This window comes from Bubalus bubalis, chromosome 5, assembly GCF_019923935.1.
Source record: "Bubalus bubalis isolate 160015118507 breed Murrah chromosome 5, NDDB_SH_1, whole genome shotgun sequence".
In the NCBI taxonomy this organism is placed as follows: Eukaryota; Metazoa; Chordata; class Mammalia; order Artiodactyla; family Bovidae; genus Bubalus; species Bubalus bubalis.
Window position 1 is genome coordinate 90,858,502 of NC_059161.1, and position 18,989 is coordinate 90,877,490.

At 37.9% G+C, this 18,989-nt stretch overlaps 1 protein-coding gene across 16 annotated transcripts in view; it reads left to right on the top strand.

Moving 5' to 3' along the window:
* Nucleotides 1-18,989, top strand: part of DLG2 (discs large MAGUK scaffold protein 2) — a 2,352,634-nt gene that overhangs the window by 432,104 nt on the left and 1,901,541 nt on the right. The gene's annotated exons all lie outside the window — the stretch shown is intronic.

The window sequence follows — 18,989 nt, forward strand, 5'->3', positions numbered from 1 at the left end:
AATAATAAATGTTATAACATGACCAAGGAGACCTAGAGATCTGAAGTGATTTGCCAGTTTTATTAGTTAATAGCAGATTAAGAACTTGAACCTAGATCCTTTAACTCCTAATCTAGTGTTCTTTCTATTATCCTGCTTTGTAACAGATGTCCTTCTATGACCACTAATCCCAGCACCTTTGCACGTTTTTTCTTTATAGAAGACTTTATCTCAGATGTTTTCTAGGCCTGAGTCTAATAAGATTCATATGCACAAAAAATATGGCTCATCTGTCATTTAAAATCTTTTAAAAAATAACTTTACCTCATTCTTTTTAAAAGCTGTGCATCATTGTATAAGGGTGTACCTTAATTTATTTGAGCAATTTTTCTTAGAAAAATAATATTTTGGCTATATCTGATTTTTCACTCTTACAAACAATGCTGCAATGAATAACCTTGACCAGGTATCTTAGATCAATATGTGAGTAGTTTTTCAGGATAGGTAACCAGAAAGGAAGTCAAGATTTTAGTAGAAATAGCCCTCCTAAGAAATCGTACCCATGACTATATTGCCAACACTGGATATTACTGATGTTTTATTGTTTTGGTTAAACTATAATTGATATATAAAATTATAGTAGTTTCAGGCATACAGCATAAAGATTCATTATATGTATATTTGTAAAATTGTTACCGCAATAAGTCTAGTTAATACCCATCACCATGCATAGTTAGAAATTTGTTTTCTAGTTGTGAGAATTTTTAAGATCTGCTCTCTCAGCCGCCTTCTGATATATGAATACAATGCAGTTTATTAACTATAGTCATCATGCTGTACATTGCCCCCCAGGATTGGGTACCTTTTGACCACCCCCATCCATTTTGCCTAGTCTCCACCCCTACTCCAGCAAACACCAATCTGTCTCTGTATTTATGAGTTCAGTTTGTTTATTTGTTACACTCCACATAGAAGGGAGATTGTATGATACTTGTTTTTCTCTGTCTGACTTACTTTATTTAGCATAATGACTTCAAATGTTTTTGAAAATGACAGGATTTCTTTTGTTTTTAGGCTAAATGATATTTTATGTATCTCTCTCTCTAAATATATGAATAATATCTCTTCCTCACTTTCTTTATTCATCCATTGATGGACATTTAGGTTATTTCCATGTCTTGGCTATTGTAAATAATGCTGCAGTGGATATGGGGGTGCAGATATCTTTTTTCTTTTCTTTTTTTTAATTTTATTTTATTTTTAAACTTTACATAATTGTATTAGTTTTGCCAAATATCAAAATGAATCCGCCACAGGTATACATGTGTTTTCAAGTTAGTGTTTTTGTTTCCTTTAGATAAATTCCCAGAAGTGGAATTACCAGAACACATGGTAGTTTTAATTTTTGAGCAGTGTCCATACTTTCTATAATGGCTGCAACAATTTACATTCCTGCCAACAGTGGTATTCTCTTTTCTCTCCATCCTTCTCAGAACTTGTTATTTCTTGTCTTTTTGATAGTAGCCATTCTAAAAGATGTGAGGTGATATCTCTTTGTGGTTTTGATTTGCATTTTCTGATTAGTGATGTTGAGTATTCTTTGTGTACCTGTTGACCATCTCTCTTGTTTTCTTTGGGACAATGTCTATTCAGGTTTCCTCCCAAGTTTAATTGTTTATAACTTTATTATTGAGTTGTATGCAGCCTTTACATATTTTGGATGTTAACCCCTTTTCAGATATGTGATTTTTATATATCAATATATTCTCCTATTCCATAGCATAATTATGAAACTTTTACCTTCTTATATGATATTTTAATATTCACTGTTTTCATAAGTACCTTATTTAATTCTTTGAACAGCTTTGCATTATAAATAAGCTGAACAATATGCCCAGTACACTGTAGGTCATAAATGTCGGGACCTAATTGAAATTCAGGGCTCCTGACACCCAGGGCTGTCTCTCTCACACAGTGGCCTAAAGCCCCCAGTCATGGAGACCGTTCTAGTTCCTTCAGTGTTCAGTGCCTCCGTTTCCTTATTTGCAAAATGAAGGACTTGACTTTCATTTTGGTATTTGACACTTAAATCCCTTATCTCCTTATGTCTGTGACTTTGTCTTTCAGCTCCATAAATAAAAGATTAATTTAAGGAAAATATAAATTAATATGGTTGTTTTCTTTTCCCATTAATCCTTTCGCCTTTCTTCAGTAATCGTCTTAGGTTGTCATTGAATAACCAGATTTCCTTTATACTGAAAATATAGGTTCTTCATGTGAGTCTAGAAGCCAATGGTTGAGTTAATATTTTATGCAAAATTTTCTATGTATGCAGTTATATGTATTTTCTGTGAAAGAGTTCAGAGTTTTTATTAGATTTTCAAGGATGTCTTAAGAGCAAGAAAGGAAAAAATAGAGCCTTGAATCTAAAATATGACTTGACTTTTCAAAGTGTAACATACACACATTATTTTAGTAATATGTCAGCTGTAAAAAGTAAGGTTCGATTATATCTGAAAAAGTTCTACCAAATTATATGGTTCTCTTCTTACATAGAGGTCTAACAATTTAGTACTCCTGTACTTTGCCATAACCACATTTCACAAGCTGCTTTAAATCTACCCTCAGTTTTCTTTGATCTTTACAAGGCAGAGAGAAACTTTCAGACTTTGTATAGACATAGCCATTCTATTTTGTTTTATAAGCGGAATATAAGGTGACAAAATGAAATAGGTACAGCTGATTGCTTTAATGTGGATCTCATAGAACGATGCTTACACTTGATTTCTGCCCTCTCTCAAATATTACTTCTTTCCAGAGAATTGTGTGTATGAAGATTGAATACTTTCTCTTGTATCTAGTTAGGGGAAATTGCGAGAGAAAGCTACTTTTTCCTTGCATTTTAGATATAATATTCTAATTTCATGATAATTATCCATATTAACTATATAGCTGTTCTTAAAACACTTCAGCTTATTTTACCAATGAAACCTCCTGAATTCTAACAAGTAAATGTTCAAGTCAGCTTCCGCTCTGGAGGAAAAAAATGTTGGCTCCAGTGGTGCTCTAAATCTCACTTGTCATCAGCTCTTGAAACTGATTTTTAAAATTTTCAAGGAGTTTTGCCACCTGCTCGGCATCATGTTGGTAGCTTGAAATTGGTCATGGTGGGAGTATTTATACCATGAAGATAAGCAACCTCCACTATTAATCAGAACTCCTATCCACTGGGAACTGCACTGTTCAACACTGACCAGCACACCCCTGTTTGGTTGATATTTTCTCAGTTAGGATTGCATACTTTGCATGTTATCTAATTAGCAAGTCCTGGAGGAAATTCAAAATAAGGCAAAATTTGAATAATTTTTTCTTAAATTCTACCTCTGTAAAAATTAACACAGAAGAAAGCTACAGTCTGTGAAGCGCCTGTGTCAAGTACTTCTCATTTGTTGTCAAATTGGAAAATGATAGAAGTACCACTGGAATAGAAGTCAAGGGTTTGGGATTCCAATTTCCTCTTTGTTACTGATTTTATGACCTTGAACAATCACTTCACCTTCTGTGCTCCAGTTTCTCCAAGTGTAAAGGAGGTAGAACTGGGTAGCATTTGCTAGTCCTTATGAAGCTACCTAGTATAATAGCTCTCATTCCAAAGGAAAAATGAATATTTAGAGTCATGCTACAACAGGTTGAGGTTCCCTGATAGCTCAGCTGGTAAAGAATCTGCCTGCAATTCTGGAGACCTCACTTTGATTCCTAGTTTAGGAAGATTTCCTGGAGAAGAGATAGGCTACCTACTCTAGTATTCTTGGGCTTCCCTGGTGGCTCAGCTTGTAAAGAACTTGCCTGCAATGCAGGAGACCTGCATTCGATCCCTGGGTTGGGAAGATCCCCTGGAAAAGGGAACAGCTACCCACTCCAGTATTCTGGCCTGGAGAATTCCATGGACTGTATTGTCCATGGAGTCACAAAGTGTCGGACATGACTGAGTGACTTTCACATTCACTTTACAACAGATTAATATTTCACCTAAAATAATTAATACTTGTTTAGTGATAATAGATTTCATAGTCTCAAGACCATGAGGGAACAGTATTGTACCCTTTTTAAAAAAAAAATTTTTTTTGTGGAACAAAAAAAAACACAAAATAGTGATATTTTTATTATTACAAATTTATTTTATAAATTCATCTTGAATTACTTATTATAAAGTCAGTCAATAAACAATAAGATTACTTTCAATAACATCATAATTTGAAGTAGGAGATTAGGAATAATATCCTTCACATCATCCTATGCATTCATGAAATTCTAATTAAGTGTGCATAACAACCTATCAGCGGAGAAGGCAATGGCACCCTACTCCAGTACTCTTGCCTGGAAAATCCCATGGACGGAGGAGCCTGGTAGGCTGCAGTCCATGGGGTCGTGAAGAGTCAGACATGACTGAGTGACTTCACTTTCACTTTCATGCATCGGAGAAGGAAATGGCAACCCACTCCAGTGTTCTTGCCTAGAGAATCCCAGGGACAGAGGAGCCTAGTGGGCTGCCGACTATGGGGTCGCACAGAGTCGGACACGACTGAAGTGACTTAGCAGCAGCAGCAACAACCTATCAGACACTTTCTAGGAAAGTGAAAATTAAAGTCGCTCAGTGGTGTCCAACTTTTTGTGACCCCATGGACTATACAGTCCATGGAATTCTCCAGGCCAGAATACTGGAGTGGGTAGCCTTTCCTGTCTCCAGGGGATCTTCCCAATCCAGGAATCAAACCGAGGTCTCCTCCATTGCAGGTGGATTCTTTACCAACTGAGCTGTCACCGAAGCCCCTTTCTAGGAAATGCAGTTTCAAAATCCCTGCCTAACTAGTTTAAGCAAAAACATTTTAAATGCAAGAGTGGTGGGGTTACTGAAGCAGCCTACTGAGGAGGTCGATAATTGGACCTTGATTACAGAAATGATAAAACATACACCTTGGACATGCTTGAATGCGGGAGACCAGACCACACAATCCCTATTTCACTTGTGTATCACAAAAATCATACAAAATAGATTTCTCCCCACCTTTATTAAGGTATAATTGACAAATAAAATTTGTATATATTTGATGTATACAATATGATATTTGATGTAATATACATATACATAATATACATATACATACAATACACATTTACATATATGCAATATACATATTATATTTGATGTAATATAATATACACATATGTAATATAATATACATATATAAGAAATACATATACACTGTCTTCCCTGGTAGCTCAGATGGTAAAGAGTCTTGCCTGTAGTGTGGGAGACCTAGGTTTGATCCCTAGGTTGGGAAGATCCCCTGGAGAAGGGAATGGCAACCCACTCCAGTATAGTTGCCTGGAAAATCCCATGGACAGAGGAGCCTAGCAGGCTACAGTCCATGGGGTCGCAAAGAGTTGGACATGACTAAACAACTTCATTTAATTCATATACAAGTAAATTTTATTACAATCATTCTACAGATGAGAAAACAAGTTCCAGAATAATATGTATGTAAAGGATGTTAAAATGATGCATTTGAAAAGTGAGTTATTTGAACACTATGCCTGAGAACCACTTAGATGACTATCCTACATCTGAAGTTATGATATGAGTACTATATAGCTGGAGATTGGGAAAGATTTGGGGAGAAATATTTTGTTTTTGTTCCTTCCAGCCTCTTCTAGGTCTTCTAGTCTAGTGAGAGTTTTAGTTAAGGAGAAACTTTCCTAAACTCTCCATTTCTCCTTTCTGTACTCCAACAGTGAAGGGGTTAGAAACTTTGGTAGAAGCTAATTTTATTATATAGATGAGATTTAATTACTGAACTAACACAATGTTGACATTTAAAGTGACTATAGAATTTTTTTTTTTAATTACCAAAGAGTGAGCATAAATGTCATGGGACTGCCTGAATTTCTGTCCAATGGCAAAAAACTTCCCACATTGCATAAGTTTAATGGGAAAATAGGAGAAACTATAAATATGCTTTATGATTTCATCCATGAGTCGTGCTTTTCTGATCCACTGCTTCAGAGAGGTTAAATGATTTAACCAAAAGTATACACAGAATAGGTGTCTGATTGTACACATTATAAGCTAAAACCTGTTACATTTATATGTTCAGTTCAATTATAGATGGTGGAGGGAGGCAGAGAAGCTACAAGTTGTGGTCCCTGAACTCAAGGAAACAAAGGAGTTAAGGTGAAGCAGCCAGTGAATAAAGTCCCAATGTATTGTTTGATTATAAGCTCAGAAAGGTTTAGAGAAGGGAAGAACCAATGTGGGCAGGAGTAGCTGCAGAATCAGTTATATAAGATAAAGTGGGATATATATCTATATCTATCCAATGTAATATTCATCAGCCATACAAGGGAATGAAGTGCTAATACAAGCTGAAACATGGATAAGCCTTGAAAACATTACACTAAGTGGAATAAGTAGACATATAAAACATGTATGATTCCATCTGTATGAAATGTCCAGAATAGGCAAATCCAGAGAGATAGGAAAGTAGATTTCCAGGGACTGGAGGAAGAAAGGGTAAGATATCCTTTCTGCTCATGGATACAGAGTTTCTTTCTGGGCTGATGAAAATGTTCTGGAAGTAGATAGTGGTGATGAGAATACACTAAAAACCACTACTTTGTACACACCAAAAGATCAAATTTTATGATATGTGAATTGTCATCATCATTGGTTAGTCAGTCCTGTCCGACTCTTTGTGACCCCATGGACTGTAGCCTGCTAGTCTCCTCTGTCCATGGGATTTTTCACGCAAGAGTACTGGAATGGGTTGCCATTTCCTACTTTGTATGTGAATTATATCTCAATTTAAAAAGGAAAACAGGCAGTCTTTAGAGATGGCTACAGAGGTGGCTCCTGAACTGCCCTCATCCTGGGTACACACTGAATGAATAGTTCATGTCGTTTCCTCCAAAAGACATCCAGAACCTGAGTGGCTCCTATATATTGGGGAGTGATACAATGCACACATTGAAGTGGATCAGAAGTACTAAGACATACTCTAGCTGTAAGCCCCACTTCTGGCACAATGTCATTCAATTGGGAGGGAACCCCAACTCTAGCTTCTCCCTGAGGAGTGAAGGGTTAGGACCTCACATATAGAGCTCCAATTTCTAAGGCTCCCACCCAAGGGATGGGCCCCCAAAACACCTAGTTCTGAAAGCCAGTGGAGCTTGCATCTGGAGCTTGCATCCCCGAGACCCAGAGGACTATAGTAAACAAAAGAGCTGTTATTCATGGGAGTTCAAGTACTTTTTAGGCTCAGCTCAGGAGTACGCAAAAAAAGCCCATCTCCCAGTTCTTCTCTGATTAGTGTTTATTTGCTTACTTTAAAAGATGCTATCCAAGGGGCCAGCCTTCTAATTTAGTGAGTATCTAGGGGCTCGCTGCCGTCCTTCCTTGTGCTCTCCCCCTTTAGCCTGCTTTAAGTAACTAGTATCTCTCTGGGAAGAGCTTGTATTTACTTCTGGCACTCTGGCTCTTCTGGCTGTTGCCTGAGGGATGGATCCCTGGATCGCCTGGCTCTGATAGCCCATGAGGATTTATTTAGGAGTCCCACAGGACTATAGCAAGCAAAGAAGCTCTAAACATGCTCAGGAGCATATGTGACTATTTTCAGCCATGAGAAAGGAGGAAATCTTGCATTTGTGACAACATGGATGTTGTCACATACTGCTTAGTGAAGTAAGTCAATCAGTGATCAACAAATATGATAGATACTATCTCACTTATAAGTGGAATCTAAAAAAAAAAAAAATTCATAGAAACAGTAGGATAATGGTAACAAGAACCTGGGCTGTGGGGAAAATGGGGAAAGAAAAGAAGTGACAGTGTTAGTCGTTCAGTCATGTCCGACTCTTTGCGACCCCATGGACTGTAGCCCGCCAGCCTCCTCTGTCCGTGGGATTTTCCAGGCAAGAACACTGGAACGGGTTGCCGTGAAAATGGGGAGGTATTGGTCAAAGAGCAAATACAAACTTCCACTTTCTAAGTAAGTTCTGGGCTTTTAATATACAGCATGGTATTATAATTAATGCTGTAATATATACCTGTAAGTTGCTAAGAGTGTAGATCTTTGTGCCATAAAAAAGAAGTGGTAGTTAGTGATGTAATGTCGGTGCTCGCAAATGCTGTGGTGGTGATCATTTAGCAATATGTAAGTGGATTGAACCATATGTTGTGAAGCTTAAACTTATGCAATGTTATATGTCAGTTATACCTCAATACAGCTGGGAAAAACAAAACAAACAGAAAAAGCACAGTCCTGTCTTTACACAAAGGCTTATGGCTTTCTACACTGATCTAAGGAACTTGGGTAAATTGAAGTGGAGAACAGAGAGTGCAGTGTTTTTATGTCAGTTCAGGCATCTGAGTGTAAGAGGATGAGTTCTTGATTCAGGGAGATGGCAGGAGGAATGAGAGGAACGACAGGAAGTGAGGAATTGCAGAGAAATTTCAAAGGGAAAGAACAGGATTTGATATTATCTTGGAGTCTAATGGAAATTAGAAGAAAAATTTGGGTCTCCTGATTCCAGATTAAAAAAGATAAAGAATGTAAGATAGCTATCATAGTTCTAAGCATTGAATAAGTGCCTATTAAATGTTAAAATTCTCTTCTACTTCCTACCGCAATGACTGTTCCACTTACTTTCATTTCAAGGGTCTCGGATATGGCACTGTAGTCCCTGGCCATTCAGGAACTCCTGTGGTTCCTCACCTCGGTCCCCTTTGTTTTGTGCACTTGACCTCCATACCCCATTCTTTAAAGATAACTAATACTGTGTCACATCCCACAGAGTTCCTCTGTGGATGAAGTAATTGTGCAAGTTTATAATGGTAGTAGTAACTGCTATTTCTATGAAGTAATTAGTATGTACCAAACACAGTACAGGCTTTATATCTTTCACACTTAAAACTTTTGAAGTAGATTTTATTATTATCATTTACAGGCGAGGAAACCAAGGCACAAAGAGATGAATTCATGTGTCCAAGGTCATACATGGTACTATAAGTGGAAAGGATGGGTTGTCATCCTAAATCATTTTGTCTCCAAATGTACTCTTTTTTTAATGTTTATTTTTTTAAGTTATGAAAGTATGACAATACATTTACAGGAGACTTGGAAAATACAGAACAAGGTTACCTACAGTTCCACTATATATTACAATTTTTTTAAGTAGATAAACTAGGATTTTTAGTTGGAGTTTTAATATCAAACTCTCAAAAATTGATAAAATGATTATACAGAAAAGTAGAAGGATATAGTAGACCTGAAAAGCACTGTGAACAGTTTAACATAATTAAGATTTATATAATTTTCGCACAACAGTAGGATACAAATTCTATACAAGTTCCCATAGACTGTAAACTAGGAGATACTGGAACATATTCAAGCACATAAAACAAGGTGCAAGAATTTGATGGCCTAGAGGTATTGAAGTCATACAGGGTCTGTTCTTTTATCACTGTGGAATGATGTTAAAAGGCAATATCAAAAGATATTTGAAAGTGACCCACATATTTTCAAGTGTAATATGACATTTACCAAGAGATATCCTCTTCATAATCTGTTTATAGTGTTCCCCAATAATTAGACCTATATTCTTGTCTCACCTCTAATCTGCCTTACTAAACAAATAAATTTGTTCATTTTTGAACAGATTTCATTCAGTTCAATTTCATTCATTTGATCATTAAATGTAATAATCAAATTACATTCTATTTCATCCCCTTCCTATTTCTATAATGTTGGCTAAGTTATTTTACTTCTCTCACATATACAATGTCAGTGATAAATTTTTCATGGTATATTTTAAGATAACTACATTACTTTGGGAAACTTAACATCTCTGAGTCTCACAAGGCTTAGGATAATGTGTAAATAATAATAGCTACCTCTCAAACTTATTTTAAGGATTAAATAACGTGTGTAAGGCATATAGTAGGTATTCAATATGTGTAGTGCAAGTGTGTTGGAATGTCTGCCTATCTATTGATGGTAAGGCTATTTCCATCATGTCTGTGCTTGGGGAAAAAACATGGATGACAAATCCACGTACTTGGTCATACACTCTGTGGGAGATACAGCTTTGAGGGAGAAAGGCTGAGAAGTCTCATTGTAGCCACTTGCTGTCACAGTCCCAAGGTTTCCTTCAATACCCCTGAGAAAGCCATTTCCATGCACTGGAAACTAGTGATGGGATAAAGATTTTCTTGGCATGAATTCATTTGGGAGCATGTCAATAAATTTTTCATCCTTCATAGAGATTGATCTTTGTGGCCAGCAGAACTTGAAGGGACCTCATGTAGAAGCATGTTTGTGCATGGATGTATGTGTGTGTGCGTGCGTGTGTGTGTGTGTGTGAGTGTGTGATGGGGGCAGGGTATGACACAGATGGCATGGTATTGGTTAAAGGAAACAGATTTAACTTCTGGTATTCGGCTGCACTACAGTGTCCAAAAGTGTCTTGGCAAAGAGTATACAAAGTTATGCATACAATTTTGACTCAGGAAATACTTAGGTCCAGATTTTCTGGTTCTAAGAATGATTAAACATATAGTATATGAATGTGAATACTTTTAATAGGACTACACCAGTAATTTTGCTCAAGGGAGAATTTTCTGGAGTAAACTCTGTTAAACCAACTTAATCTTTTTTTTGTGAATTTTTCTTTACTGTATGTGTGTGTGTGTGTGTGTGTGTGTGTGTGTGTGTATATATATTCTAGTACCTGAACTATTAATGGTTCCATGTTTGCTGAGTGAACCAAACTTTAATTCCTAGAAGGTCTGTACCTTTAACAGTCCTGAATACGTTAGGTAGTTTTAGTTTTCCACCAACTTTCATTTTTATAGCTATTGAAATTTAATATATATATACCATGAAATCCATTGTGATATATAATTTAATGATGATTTTCTTATAATAATTTTTCGAATCATCATAAAGTAAGTATGAAATTTTTGGTATACAGTTCTATGAATTTTCATACATGTAATCACTGCCATAATCAAGATACAGAGCAATTCTGTTACCCCCCCAAACTCCCTTAAGTTAACCTTCAATAGTCACACCATCTCCCTCCTTCTAGTCTATAGCAGCTATTTATTTATTCCCCATTGCTATAGTGTGGTATTCTCAAAGATATTATATATCACTTCTCTCACTCAGTATAATGCCTTGAGATACAGTTATTATTGTGTGTATAAACAGTTTGAATTTTTAAATTGTTAAGTAGTATTACATTGAATGGATGTACCATAGTTTGCTTATTCATTCACCCACCCACTATTTGTATTTTTTTAGTGTGGATGATTATGAATAGAGCATTTATAAAATGCCACATCCAAATTTTGTATAAATATAGATTTTCACTTCTCTAGAGTATATATCCGGGAGTGGGATTTCTGGGTCATTTGATAAATGTTTATTTAACTTTATAAGAAACTGCCAAACTCTTTCCAGAAGACTGACATTTTGCCTTCCAACCAACAACGTGAGAGATGTAATTGCTCTGCATTGTATCCTCACCAGGACTAGCTGCTGTCGGTGTTGTTTGTTTGTTTTAGCTATTTTAATAGGTCTGTAGGTAGGCAGTGGTATCCCATTGAGTTTTGATTTGCTTTTCCTGATGGATAATGGTGCTTTTCATGTGATCATTTTCTATTCATATTATCTTCCATGGTGAAGTAAGTAACTGAAGTCACTTGTCCATTTTTAAGACTGAGTTTGGGGAGTTCTTTCTGTATCCTGGATTCAAGCCCTTTTGTTGGATATGTGATTTGCAAGCATTTTCTCTTAATTTGTGTATTGTTTTTCATCTTCTTAATAGTCTTTCAGAGAATAGAAGTTTTAAATTTTTGTAAAGCCTAATTTATCACATGGGCTTCCCAGGTGGCTCAGTTGAAGATTCCACCTGCCAGGCAGCAGACGTGGGTTCAATCTCTGGGTTGGGAAGATCCCCTGGAATGGCAACCCACTCTAGTATTCTTGCCTGGGAAATACCACGGACAGAGGATCCTATCCTGGAGGGCTACAGTCCATGGGGTCATAAAAGAGTCAGACATGACTTAGCGACTAAACAACAATAATTTATCAAGTATTTATTTTAAGAATTGGGCTTTTGTTGTCATATATGTATCAACTCACCTTAGACGTTTTAATTCTTGCTTCTGTTTTGAAGCCTGGCTTCTTATAGATCACCCCAATATCTGGCTAGAGTTCAAGTCTAAATTCATTAAGTCCATAAGGCTTGTACCCTCCACAGATGAATCTGTGTTTGGGTTGAGCAGTCCATTCAGTGTTCAAGCAGTTTACAAGTCAATGTCAAGTTTTACTTTCTTCAAGCATTCTCTTATGTCCTCCACACTGTGCTCTGTATTCAGCCAGGGGTGGTTGGAGAGGCCAGGGCCCTGTCTGGTCTGACCTTGTCACTGAGCTGGAGCCTATGAGACTTTTTGGGGAGAGACTCCTCCTCCATATTCTCTGCTGTAACTCCTCTTTAACAGCTCCAGTTAATAGTATCTGATGCGCATTTCTTGTGTTGTTTTACGGACCTGAAAACCCCCACCAAACAGAGGATGTTAACTACTTGATGACCATAAGCAGTAGCTCCCAGGCCTACTAGAGCCTAAGGACTAGTAATAGTAACCCTGTGACACTGCCCTGTCCCCTCACCATCAACCAGTCAGAGAATTGCACAGACGCTGATCACATACCCTGAAACTCCCCTCCTTCATCCTGCCTTTAAAAAATGCTTTGCTGAAACCCCCTGGGGAGTGCAGGCTATTTGGGCTCTGACTGCCGAACTCCTTGCTTGGTGCCCTGTAGTAAAGGCTACATGTTCCTTCACCACAAATGGGTGTCAATAGATTGGCTTTACTGCACGGGGGTGAGCAGACCCAAGATAGGCTTTTGCAAGGCTTTCCTGTCAGTCAAGGCTGTATGAATAGCTTTTCAAAGCCCTCTATGGCTATTTCATTTCCTTGGATCTTCCTGTTAAATTTCTGACTAGTCTCCTGGTGTTTTGCATACCCAAGCTGGTACCTCAGCCTCAGGTTAGGGAAGCTACTGGCTTTCTCTGTTTACTTGCTACAGCTGTTGTTCAGTCGTTAAGTTGTGTTTGACTCTTCGTGACCCCATGGGCTGCAGCACACCAGGCTTTCCTGTCCTTCACTATCTCCTGGAGTTTGTTCAAACTCAGGTCCATTGAATCAGTGATGCCATCCAACTATCTTATCCTCTGTCTCGTCTTGCCCTCAGTCTTTCCCAGCATCAGGGTCTTTTCCAATGAGTTGGCTCTTTTCATCAGGTGGCCAAAGTATTGGAGCTTCAGCTTCAGCCTCAGTCCTTGCTACAGAGATTGCTGCTACTACCAGTGTTGCTGGGTGTGGATTTTTTCATGTTCTATTCCAAATCCAGTGATTCTCTTTGGGTAGCAAAGATACTGTTTTCTTTTTCTTGTTTTTAAATAACTTTTCCCATTCTGCTGGAACGAGTAAACTACCTGAGCTGGGAGAAGTAGAGATGGGAGTAGACCCAGGCACTAGTGGTACTAATTTTTACTGTTCTTATCTCATGTTGAGTAGTTTTTTTTTTTTTCAATTTATATATAAGCATTTCTCCACTTGTATGCCTTTTGTCAATTTCCATAGTCCTAAAATGGTCATCTTCAGCAGTTTTGTCTAGTTTTATCATTGCTTTGTAAAGAGGGCACTTCACTATTCTAGAAGTCCCACTGAAATTGTGTAACTCAGACTGAGACTTGAACCCTTATGCCGGGACTCAGGCCCAGCCAAAACCCAGATATGGACTTGAACCCACAGTGTCTTAACTGACAGTACATACCTAGTCCCAAGACTTAATGAAGTTTAGGTTCTTGATGTTTCATTGCAGAAAGAATTCAGTCAGAGATAAAGTCATAGGTAAAATAGGTAGGAAATGGATTTACTTAAAGATTAACTAATAAAGACCAATAATGTTAATCTCTAAATAATACTATTATGTGCAGTATGGGCCATCTCAGAAGACAGGAGTGGTCACTGGGTATGGGGTTGTCAGTTTTTATAGGGGTTGATAATTTCATTAGCTAATGAGTGGGAGAATCAGTTCAATTCAGTTGCTCAGTCATGTCCGACTCATTGCAGTCCCATGGACTGCAGCATGCAAGGCTTCACTGTCCATCACCAACTCCCAGAGCTTGCTCAAACTTTTGTCCATTGACTCGGTGATGGCATCCAACCATCTCATCCTCTGTCATTCCCTTCTCCTCCTGCCTTCAATCTTTCCCAGAATCACGGTCTTTTCCAATGAGTCAGTTCTTCACATCAGGTGGCCAAAGTATTGGAGTTTCAGCTTCAGCATCAGTCCCTCCAGTGAATATTCAGGACTGATCTCCTTTAGGATGGACTGGTTGGATCTCCTTGAAGTCCAAGGGACTCTCAAGAGTCTTCTTCAACACCACAGTTCAAAAGCATCAATTCTTCTGCACTCAGCTTTCTTTATGGTCAAGCTCTCACATCCATACATGACTACTGGAAAAACCATAGCTTAGACTAGATGGACCTTTGTCAGCAAAGTAACGTGTCTGTTTTTTTAATGTGCTGTCTAGGTTTGTCATAACTTTTCTTCCAAGGAGCAAGCGTCTTTTACTTTCATGGCTGCAGTCACCATCTGTAGTGATTTTGGAGCCCCCCAAAATAAAGTCTGTCACTGTTTCCATTGTTTCCCCATCTATTTGCCATGAAGTGATGGGATAGGATGCCATGATCTTAGTTTTCTGAATGTTGAGTTTTAGGCCAGCTTTTCCACTCTTCTCTTACACTTTCATCAAGAGGATCTTTAGTTCCTCTTCACTTTATGCCATTAGGGTGGTATTATCTGCATAGCTGAGGTTATTGATATTTCTTCCAGCAATCTTGATTCCAACTTGTGCTTCATCCAGCCCAGCGTTTCTCATGATGTACTCTGCATGTAAGTTAAATAAGCAGGGTGACAATAAACAGCCTTGACATACTCCTTTCCCAATTCGGAACCAATCCATTTTTCCATGTCTGGTTCTAACTGTTGCTTCTTGACCTGCATGCAGATTTCTCAGGAGGCAGGTAAGATGGTCTGGTATTCCCATCTCTTTAAGAATTTTCTACAGTTTGTTGTGATCCTCACAGTCAAAGGCTTTGGCATAATCAATAAAGCAGAAGTAGATATTTTTATGGAACCCTCTTGCTTTTTCGATGATCCAATGGATGTTGGCAGTTTGGTCTCTGGTTCCTCTGCCTTTTCTAGATCCAGCCTGAACATCTGGAAGTTCTCGGTTCACATACTGTTGAAGCCTGGCTTGGATAACTTTGAGCATTACTTTACTAGCATGTGAGATGAGTGCAATTGTGTGGTAGTTTGAGTATTCTTTGGCATTGCCTTTCTTTGGGATTGGAATTAAAACTGACTTTTTCCAGTCCTGTGGCCACTGCTGAGTTTTCCAAATTTGCTGGCATATTGAGTGCAGCACTTTCACAGCATCATGTTTTAGGGATTGAAATAGCTCAATTGGTATTCCATCCAGTTGCCATGGGAGAATAGGTTGGGGATTTCCAGGAATTGGGCCACTGCCCACTTTTTGGTGTTTATGGTTGGCCTTAGAACTGTCATGGTGCCTGTGGGTGTGTCATTTAGCTTTTGATGGTTAACAATGAGTGTATACTGAGGCTCTAGTTCTGTGTGTGTGCATGCTATGTTGCTTCAGTCATGTTCAACTTTTTGTGACCTTATGAACTGTAGCCCAGCAGGCTCCTCTGTCCATGGGATTCTCCAGGTTAGAATACTGGAATGAGTTGCCATGCCTTCCTCCAGGGGATCTTCCCGACCCTGGAATTGAACCTACATCTCTTTTCTCTATATTGGCAGGCAGGTTCTTTACCACTAGCACCACATGGGAAGCCCGAGGCTCAAGGTCTAGTAGAAGTTAACTCGTTTGCCATCTTGTCCCTATTTGGTCCTAATCAGTTTATGTCCTGTCCTAGGTTGGTGTCATTCTTTTCTATGTTGTGCCTGGCCCCTTCCCCCCTATTTCATCACCTCCATTTCTAACCTTTTAAATTTTTTCTTATTTTAATGAAGTTATTTTAACTTGAATCATTTTTTTTCTCATAACTTTCAAGACAAAAATTTGACTCATTTATATTTCTTGTCCATGTAAAATTGTACAGATTATAGCTCTGTTATGGTGAATTTAAGCTGTTGTTTATGAGCATGTACCACTTTTTCTTTTAAGTCAGTTTTCCCGTGTCAAATTTTATAGATCTAAATTTCTTCAATTTAAGCCAAGAATAATTTTATTATGGGCGTTTTAGCAATTGTCAGTCTTAAATATTTTCCCCCCACCAAGATCAGATTTACTAATACTCGATATTACTGTTGAGATGTGATTCCATGTTCAGTTTTTGAATCTAAAAGTTACTGCAGTGTTCATCTTAGCTATTATCCTGTAAATGGCTTTTAAAAATGTTGACTCTTTCTACCAGTAACATCACTGCAGTATCAAAATATCCATGGGTTCAAAAAAATCCTGCTTTATTATGAAAATGCATGGTATACTTTGATATATACTTCTAAAATAATTATATAAATGTGCTGATTTGATTTGGTATAATTTAAAACTATGTTTTCTTTACCTACCTTTAATAGTTATTGATTAAAGTGATTACATCAACTTGAAAATGAAATATATAATTAATTTAGACCTAGAACCCAAGAGTAAGTGTGATTTATAATTGGGAGGCTAAAGTTTGAACTGACTGAGACACTGCTATGAAAGTGAAAAGTGAAAATGCAGTCACTCAGTCGTGTCCCACTCTTTGTGACCTCATGGGCTATATACTCCATGAAATGCTCCAGGCCAGAATTCTGGAGTGGGTAGCCCTTCCCTTCTCCAGAGGATCTTCCCAACCCAGGGATTGAACCCAGGTCTCCCACATTGCAGGCATATTCTTTACCAGCTGAGCTACCAGGGAAGCCTGACACTGTTATGGGTGTGATTAAAAACAAGGCTAAGAGACAATTCTTCATCATAGGTCAGGATGTGGCAGTAATACTGGAACTATTATGCATGCATTAATACCTATGCATACTCTTTTAAGAAATAGCCCCTTTTAACTTTTCCACAAATAGATCTTTAAATGTTCCTCAAAGGTGAATTAGACCTTTTTATATTGCAAATAAGCAGTTTTCCCCTTCTGTGCTTTGCATTTATTTATTTATTACATTATTTATTATATTATTTCATTTATTAAACCTATGCAAACATCCTTTTTTTTTTAATTTAGTACTCTGTGTGTGTGTACTTAATAGACATGCAGTAATGGGTTAAACTTGCCTTATCCAATATAGTAATCACAAACACATGGATTGAGACATCAATACATATAAAATGTGTTGTAGATTTTAAAGACTTAGTACTAAGAAGTGTAAAATATCTCAATAATTTTTACATTGATTACATGTAGAAATGGTGATAATTTTAAAATATATTGAATTAAAATCTGTGAAGTTGTTCAGTTGTGTCTGACTCTTTGTGACCCCCATGGACTCTATGTAGCCTTCCAGGCTCCTCCATCAGTGGGATTTCCCAGGCAAACATACTGGAGTGGGTTGTAATTTCCTTCTCCAGGAGATCTTCCTGACCCAGGGATCAAATCTGGGTCTCCTGCATTGCAGGTAGACTGTTTACCATCTGAACCACCAAGGAGTTTTAATTAAATCTACTTTAAAATTAATTTTATTTCTTTTTACCTTTTAAACATGTATCTGGGCTTCTCTGGTGGCTCAGTGGTAAAGAATTTGCCTGCCAATGCAGAAGATGTGGGTTTGACCCCTGATCCAGGAAGATCTCCTGGAGGAGGAAATGGCAACCCACTCCCAACCCAATATTCTTGCCTGGGAGATCTCACAGAAAGAGGAGCCTTGCAGGCTACAATCCATGAGGTCACAAGGAGTTGGACTTGACTTAGCAACTGAATAACAACAACCGCCACCGCCAAGTCGCTTCAGTTGTGTCCAACTCTGTGCGACCCCACGGACTGCAGCCTACCAGGCTTCTCTGTCCATAGGATTCTCCAGGCAAGAACACTGGAGTGGGTTGCCATTTCCTTCTCCAATAACAACAACAGCAATGTATATTTACTGTAAAATTTTAAATTTTTTATATGGCTGAAGTCTGTGGTTCACATTATATTTCTGTTGGTCAACAACTACAGTGCAGGCACAGAAGAGTTACCAAAGATTTCATACTCTAAAGGGGAAGCAAGCCAAAGAAAAATTTTCAGTTACTGGCCAAGTGATAAAAAACATGGACTCTGATGTTTCACTGGACCTGAATTCAAGTCTTTTTTCTGTAACTTAGTATGTGATTTAAATCAAGTGACTTAATCACTGGGTCTCAGTTTTCCTTACCTGTAAAATGACTTTTTACCATTTTCCTGATAGAGCTTTTGTGACCGTTTATTGAAATACAAGGGCTTGCCTTGTAGCTCAATTGGTAAAGAATTTGCCTGCAATGCAGGAGACCCCGGTTGGATTCTTGGGTAGGGAAGAGTCCCTGGAGAAGGAAATGGCAACCCACTCCAGTATTCTTGCCTGGAGAATCCCATGGACAGAGGAGCCTCACAGGCTATAGTCCACGGGGTTGCAAGAGTCAGACACGACTTAGCGACTAAATTATCACCATTGAAATAGTACTTGAGAAATACTTAGCAGAGTCACTGGAATATGGATAATGCTTAATAAGTAACAGCTGTTATGATGGTATTATTTATGTTGTTTTGGTGAGAATTATGGCACTTAGCTGTAAGTATGTACACAGTGGTGTGAGGAGAGAGGTGAGGGACACATGGATCAAATGAGTAGACCATGGAAAATGACTTCTAAACTACATTTTGAAAGATGGTTAAGAACCAACCAAGT